Source organism: Balaenoptera borealis (genome assembly GCF_965194805.1).
Source record: "Balaenoptera borealis genome assembly, chromosome: 6".
NCBI classification, from domain to species: domain Eukaryota; kingdom Metazoa; phylum Chordata; class Mammalia; order Artiodactyla; family Balaenopteridae; genus Balaenoptera; species Balaenoptera borealis.
This window is the reverse complement of record NC_138863.1, coordinates 14,264,266-14,272,792: the sequence shown is the minus strand read 5'-3', so window position 1 is coordinate 14,272,792 and position 8,527 is coordinate 14,264,266.

Here is an 8,527-nt window from a genome sequence, read left to right as displayed (position 1 = left end):
ATGGAAACCCTGAGATAAACTTTTGGCAATCTCTTTTATAAATTGCCTGGGGCTTTTGAAGCTATATTCATTCTTCTGAATTCAAGTGCACATCATAAATACAGTAACTAAGGGGAGCCTGATGTAACTGATATGCAGGCTGCTGAGTGTTTTTGAGGGGTATAATTCACACATCAACACCAGTTATTCTTATTTTTCTGCGTCATTCCTTCTTCAGGGACAATTTTAAATCATCTGTGGGTAGACAGTTCAGCCAACTAAAAGTAACTTTTTCAATTTTTATAACATAGATCCTTACAATAAAACAAATGAACATAAGGGCAACTTATTCTCCTTTTTTGGGGTATTTTTCTCTCTATTTGCATCCTCCTTAGCACAATAGACAAACTCATTCATCCTGGAAAAGACTGTGGGCTGAGTATATACTCATACCTTCAGAAAATATTTAGCATCCATTTCCATATACAAAGCCTTGGTGCTAAACTCTAGGGATAAAAGGACAACCAACACAGAGCCCCTGGTCTCCAGGAACTCATTGTCTAGAGATGAATACAGATAAATAGACAAGCAGCATAAAGTGCTAAGCCAGGGAAGTACTAGAGAGTAAAGAAGTACCAAGCCTGAGTATATGAGTACATTACTACTGAGTAGGGGGAATAGAGGAGGCCTCCTGAGGGTAACATACAGGCTGAGGTAGAAGGAATTTAATATCAGTCCTTTATTCAACAAATATTTATTGAGCCGCTTATCTGCACAACCTTGGGGATACGTAATGAATAAGACAGAACCCCTGCCCTCAGGTGGTTTATTGAGAGAGATTGACAATAAATAAGTAGATAATAAACATATACTATCACTTTAGGTACTGATAACTGCTAAAAGAAACTAAAGCGAGGTAAGGAAATAGAAAGAACTTCTGAAGAAATATAAATAAGGTAATAATATAAATAAATAAATTTATTTTATTAAAAAATAATAATAAAAAAATAAAGAAATAGAAAATGATGGAACAGTCAGGAACAACCACTTCGAGTAGGAGACATTCAAATATAAATGAGTAAAGTGAGGAAGTCAGACAGTTGGCTTTTTTTTTTAACATTCCTTTTTTTTAATTGAAGTACAGATGATGTACAATATTATATAAGTTACAGGTAAACAATATAATGATTCACAATTTTTAAAAGTTATACTCCATTTATAGTTATTATAAAATATTGGCTATATTCCCTGTGTTGTACAATAACAGATAATTGGCTCTTTATTGCCAAATGGTGCCTATAACAAACAAGCATGGAACCTCTGTGGAATATAGCACTGAGCTTGTGTTTCCCACATGTCCAGGGGGCTTAGCTAGGTGTCTGCTGATCTTGGCTGGGCTCCATCACAAATCAGGGGTGAAAGCCAATATGGCCACAGTAAACCAAAGGGGAGAGCAACCTGAAGGTAGAGATGTTGGCTTGAGCCAGGTTCATGCAGATGATGATAAAGAATTTGAACTTGATATATGTGTGATGGGAAGCTTTTGGAGGCTTTTGAGAAAAGAAGTGTCATGATGTGATTATTATTTCAAAAAGATCACTCTTATTGTTACAGGATGAACTGTAGTAAAGCAAGAATGGAAATGGCCAGCTAAAGGACCTTTATGATATCCAGGCAATAAATTTTGGTGGCTTGACAGACTCAGATATAGAGAACAAACTAGTGGTTACCAGTGGGGAGGGGTGGGAAGGGCTATATAGGGGTGGGGGCGGGGGAGGTACAAAATATTGGGTGTAAGATGGGCTCAAGGATGTATTGTACAACCCAGGGAATATAGCCAATATTTTGTAATAATTTGTAAATGGAAAGTAACCTTTAAAAATTGTATAAAATTTTTCTAAAAATTTGGTGGCTTGAACTAGGGTAGTAAAGGCAGAGGTGACAAAAATAGTCTGAATTTTTAAAAGCTTTTGAAGAGACATCTGACAGGTCTCAGAGGTGAGCTGGAGGTAAGGGAGAGGGATAAGCAAAGCCTAGAAGGAGATTCTGCAGGCTGGACTCACCAGTCAGCCCCACAGCAACATAGATTGGGTTCCCTTCTTAGCCCCTCTGACAGTTGTCCAGAGAGGTGACATTGCCCCTCTCCTCCACTCTGACAGGAGGCATCAGCAGCTCAGACATAAAGCAGAGTGTCCCTCACCCCTGATTGCCAGTGGGAACACTGAATCCACACCCAGCAGGCTCAGGGTCAGCAGTCTTGGGATTAAACCCTGTCTCTACAGTCTCTGCAAAACTGCTTCACCTCTTGAGTCTTAACTTCCTCTTTACAGTGGAAGTAATGACTGACAGCAGCAAGTGCTGGCAAAGATGTGGAGCAACAGGAACTCTCATTCATTGCTGGTGGGAATGCAAAATGGTACAGACAGTTTGGAAGACAATCTGGCAGTTTCTTAAAGAACTAACATACTCTTACCATACAATCTAGCAATCACACTCCTTGGTGTTTACCCAAAGGAGTTGAAAACATAAGTCCACACAAAAACCTGCACACGGATGTTTATAGCAGCTTTATTCATAATTGCCAAAACTCGGAAGCAACCAAAATGTCCTTCAGTCAATAAATGGATAAATAAATTCCAGACAATGGAATATTATTCAGCATTAAAAAGAAATGAGCTATCAAGCCATGAAGTCATGGAGGAAACTTAAATACAAATTGCTAAGTGAAAGAAGCCAATCTGAAAAAGCTACATACTCTATGAGTCCAAGTACATGACATTCTGGAAAAGACAAAACTACAGAGAAAGTAAAAAGACCAGTGGTTGCCAGGATTGGGGTAGAAGCAGCACACAGAGGACCTTCACGGCAATGAAAATATTCTGCATGGTATTATAATGATGGATGTATGTCTTTATAAATTTGTCCAGGCCCATAGAATGTATAATACCAAGAGTGAAGCCTTAAGTAAATCATGGACTTTGAGTAATTATGATGTGTTAATGTAGGTTCATCCTTGGTGAAACAAAGAAAAATGTACCATTCTGGTGAGTGATGTTAATAATGGGGGAGGCCATGCATGTGTTGGGGTAGGGAGTATATGGAAAACATCTATAACTCCTTTGATATTTTATTGTAAACCTAAAAATGCCTAAAAAATAAGAAAATTCAATGGGGGTAATAATGTCCACTCTGTAGGGTTCTTGAGCACTAAGTGGGAAGACCGTGTGGACAAGCACCTACCATGGTGTGGCCCTCTCCCCATAGGAGCATCAACTTTACATAAAGCCAAGGCAGCGTCCCCCAGGAAGCATTAGTTCTCTGGGTTGTTAATAAGTACTTTCTGGAAAAAATGTTTCTATCACGCAAATACAATTAGGAAACACCAAATTCAAAGGTCTCTTTGCAGTAGGAGTTTCCCAAGCCTTCAATGGGCTCAGATGTACTGTGACTCTCCACGAGGGAGGAGAGACTGCAAAATTTCTGAATGTTTCTAAAGCATTTTTCATCACAGGACCTTATTTTGAGTATCTCCTGCAAAGACTTGGATGTTTCACACCTAGGGGAGGAGCGGGGTAAAAGCAGAGTAGTCCAAGGACCCCCTAGTAAATACTCAGGAGAAGAAACCATTAACCCACTCACCTTCTCTGCAGGGAAGTGGGTATGATGAGGTCCAGTCTCAGCCTTCAAGCTGCTGGGAAGGGTGGTTCGGAGGAGTGGACTCCGAGGCCAATTCCAAGAGGTCAAATACCAGGGAAGGTTCTGGAGCCACACGGAACTGGGACGAGAGTGCAAGCAAGGAACCTGAGGTCAGAGGTCAGAGGTCAGAGTTGGAAAACCCCACCTCTATGGGCCCCAAAGCTGGGGGCAACAAAAGAAAAGAGGGAATACGGAGCCAGGGATGAGCACAGGTCGACAGAGAGGGAGCCACGTTCAGTCTTGGCTCAAGGCAAACCTTGTGACTATGGAATTGTGACCCTGTGTCCCTCCCCTGATCTCTGGCTTGGCATGTTCTATTTGGGCTGGGGCAGGGCCTCTTAGAGGCAAGGACTGCTTCAATGATTGGGATGTTTGCATGGATTTGCCAACGGGACAGAAATGGGTCACTTTGCACCAAGGTCGGGTACCTCTGCTGGAGCAGCAAACATGGAGAGACCCCTTGGAGAAGGTTGGGGACAGGGAGGGACTCCAAGCAAGAGTCTGCAGAGAAGAGCCAGGGACGGGCCGCATGGTGAATGGCTTGTTTCTCAGTGTTGCACGGGCTTAGCTTGAACCCACAGCGATTTCTCTCACTCTAGGTCACAAGTCCACAGAGGACCCTGTGCAGGATCCTGTGTATCTCCAAGGACATCCAGAACTTGGAAGCACCTGAAAGACACAACCACATTCCTCTCTTGCCCTCCTCCTTCTGGTCGAACTTCCATTCTTCCGTTTTGAGCACATTCTTGGCCAATCTAGGAATAGGCAAGAGTCCATTTTTAAAAACACTGAGAGGCAGGAATTTGACCTTTCACTCAGCTGTTTCTTTGGCAAAGTTCCTCAACACATTTCTCATCTGCCCACTCACCAGCATCCCGGACCAATTTACTTTCTGACTGCAGTGTGGCTGCCTCAGAAGAATGTCTGTCACTGCAACAGCTCAGTTCCACTCATTCAAGCACCCATAACTGGCTTTAGCTGACATTTATTGAGGACTTTCTGATTGTTAGGCATTGAGCCAAGCTCTTACAAGCTTTACTTCATTTAATTCCCACAACAACCTTAAACAAAAAGGGGATTTTTTTCCCCCTCAGTTTCACTGATGAAAAAATTGAGAAGTTAGGCAAAACACAAGGTCCCACAGAGAATAAGTGGCAGAGCTGAGATTCAAACCCAGCTCCAGCTTCAATATTAAATATGTTAACTATGACATCGAATAAGGAATTCTAGTCTAAACATGGCATTGAATAAGGAATTCTGGTCTAACTTCAGCACTAAACAAGAAATCTGGAGATGTGGGTTCCAGCTCCAACTCCACAATTCACTATCCAATAGGAAAGTCACTTGCTGAAAATAAATTTATTTTAAACTTATTCGAAAGCTTTTCAATTATAATAAAGACATGGGGTATGGGAAAGTGTTAAGGGTGAGAGAGCTAGATTGCAACTTAACTGGAGTGATCAACAAAGAACTCTCTGAGGAGGTGACATGTAGGTAGTAAGTTCCAAACAGGCAAAAGTGCAGAAGAAAGCAAGAGCTTATCACATGTTGGAGGTGCAGTTACATGGGGTGTACTGTGATCACTGAGGTAGAGAGACTGGGACAAGACCTCGTTCCACGCCAAGGAGTTTGGACATTATCTTACTGGCACCAGGGGACCATGGCAGGGTTTAGAGTAACAAAGGGAAAAGTATCTTAGCTGTGCTTTGCTCAGTCCCAAAGAAATCACTGGCGCAGGACCTGAGTTAGAAAATTCCTCTCAAATTCTTCATTGGAAAGACTGAAACAATCAACGACTCTTTCCCTGAAAAAGGGCAAACAGGGGGGTCTGGGCAAGATGGCAGAAGAGTAAGACGTGGAGATCACCTTCCTCCCCACAGATACATCAGAAATACATCTACACGTGGAACTGCTCCTACAGAACACCCACTGAACGCTGGCAGAAGACGTCACACCTCCCAAAAGGCAAGAAACTCCCCAAGTACCTGGGGAGGGCAAAAGAAAAAAGAAATAACAGAGACAAAAGAATAGGGACGGGACCCGCACCAGTGGGAGGGAGCCGTGAAGGAGGAAAGGTTTCCACACACTAGGAAGCCCCTTCGCGGGCGGAGACTGAGGGTGGCGGAGGGGGGAAGCTTCGGAGCCACGGAGGAGAGTGCAGCCACAGGGGCGCGGAGGGCAAAGCGGAGAGATTCCCACACAGAGGATCGGCGCCGAGCAGCACTCACCAGCCCGAGAGGCTTGTCTGCTCAGCCGCCGGGGCGGGCGGGGCTGGGAGCTGAGGCTCGGGCTGCGGTCGGATCGCAGGGAGAGGACTGGGGTTGGCGGCGTGAACACAGCCTGAAGGGGCTAGTGCGCCACGGCTAGCCGGGAGGGAGTCCGGGAAAAAGTCTGCAGCTGCCGAAGAGGCAAGAGACTTTTTCTTCCCTCTTTGTTTCCTGGTGCGCGAGGAAAGGGGATTCAGAGCGCCGCCTAAACGAGCTCCAGAGACGGGCGCGAGCCACGGCCATCAGCGCGGACCCCAGAGACGGGCATGAGACGCTAAGGCTGCTGCTGCCGCCACCAAGAAGCCTGTGTGCGAGCACAAGTCACTCTCCACACCGCCCCTCCCGGGAGCCGGTGCAGCCCGCCACTGCCAGGGGCCCGTGACCCAGGAACAACTCCCCCAGGAGAACGCACGGTGTGCCTCGGGCTGCTGCAACGTCACGACGCCTCTGACGCCGCAGCAGGATCGCCCCGCCTCCTCTGTACTGCTCCCTCCCCCCGGCCTGAGTGAGCCAGAGCCCCCGAAGCAGCGGCTCCTTTAACCCCGTCCTGTCTGAGCGAAGAACAGACGCCCTCAGGTGACCTACACGCAGAGGCGGGTCCAAATCCAAAGCTGAACCCCAGGAGCTGTGCAAACAAAGAAGAGAAAGGGAAATCTCCCCCAGCAGCCTCAGGAGCAGCGGATTAAAGCTCCACAAACAACTTGATGTACCTGCATCTGTTGAATAGCTGAATAGACAACGAATCATCCCAAATTGAGGAGGTGGACTTTGGGAGCCGGATATACTATTTTTTCCCCTTTTCCTCTTTTTCTGAGTGTGTATGTGTATGCTTCTGTGTGAGATTTTGTCTGTATAGCTTTGCTTTCACCATTTGTCCTAGGGTTCGGTCCGTCCGTTTTTTTATTTTACTTAAAAAAATTTTTTTTTCTCAATAAACTTTTTCTTAATAATTTTATTCTTATTTTTTATTTGCAAAAATTAAAAAAAATTTTTTTCTTATTTTTTATTTTAAAAAATTAAAAATATATTTTTTCTTAATAAATTTTTTCTTAATAATATTTTTCTTATTTTTTATTTTAATAGCATTATTTTATTTTATCTTACTTTATTTTATTTTATTTTATTTTATCCTCTTTCTTTCTTTCTTTCTATTTTTTCTCCCTTTTATTCTGAGCTGTGTGGAGGAAAGGCTCTTGGTGCTCCAGCCAGGCATCAGGGCTGTGCCTTTGAGGTGGCAGAGCCAACTTCAGGACACTGGTCCACAAGAGACCTCCCAGCTCCACGTAATACCAAATGGCGAAAATCTCTCAGAGATCTCCATCTCAACACCAAGACCCAGCTTCACTCAACGACCAGCAAGCTACAGTGCTGGACACCCTATGCCAAACAACTAGCAAGACAGGAACACAGCCCATCCATTAGCAGAGAGGCTGCCTAAAATCATAATAAGGCCACAGACACCCCAAAACACACCACCAGACGTGGACGTGCCCACCAGAAAGACAAGATCCAGCCTTATCCACCAGAACACAGGCACTAGTCCCCTCCACCAGGAAGCCTACACAACCCACTGAACCAAGCTTAGCCACTGGGGACAGATACCAAAAAACAACAGGAACTACGAACCTGCAGCCTGTGAAAAGGAGACCACAAACACAGTAAGATAAGCAAAATGAGAAGACAGAAAAACACACAGCAGATGAAGGAACAAGGTAAAAACACACCAGACCTAACAAATGAAGAGGAAATAGGCAGTTTACCTGAAAAAGAATTCAGAATAATGATAATAAAGATGATCCAAAATCTTGGAAATAGAATAGACAAATGCAAGAAACATTTAACAAGGACCTAGAAGAACTAAAGAGGAACCAAGCAACGATGAAAAACACAATAAATGAAATACAAAATACTCTAGACGGGATCAATAGCAGAATAACTGAGGCAGAAGAACGGATAAGTGACCTGGAAGATAAAATGGTGGAAATAACTACTGCAGAACAGAATAAAGAAAAAAGAATGAAAAGAACTGAGGACAGTCCCAGAGACCTCTGGGACAACATTAAACGCACCAACATTCGAATTATAGGGGTCCCAGAAGAAGAAGAGGAAACGAAAGGGACTGAGAAAATATTTGAAGAGATTATAGTTGAAAACTTCCCTAATATGGGAAAGGAAATAGTTAATCAAGTCCTGGAAGCACAGAGAGTCATACAGGATAAATCCAAGGAGAAACACGCCAAGACACATATTAATCAAACTATCAAAAATTACATATAAAGAAAACATATTAAAAGCAGCAAGGGAAAAACAACAAATAACACACAAGGGAATCCCCATAAGGTTAACAGCTGATCTTTCAGCAGAAACTCTGCAAGCCAGAAGGGAGTGGCAGAACATATTTAAAGTGATGAAGGAGAAAAACCTACAACCAAGATTACTCTACCCAGCAAGGATCTCATTCAGATGTGATGGAGAAATTAAAACCTTTACAGACAAGCAAAAGCTGAGAGAGTTCAGCACCACCAAACCAGCTTTACAACAAATGTTAAAGGAACTTCTCTAGGCAAGAAACACAAGAGAAGGAG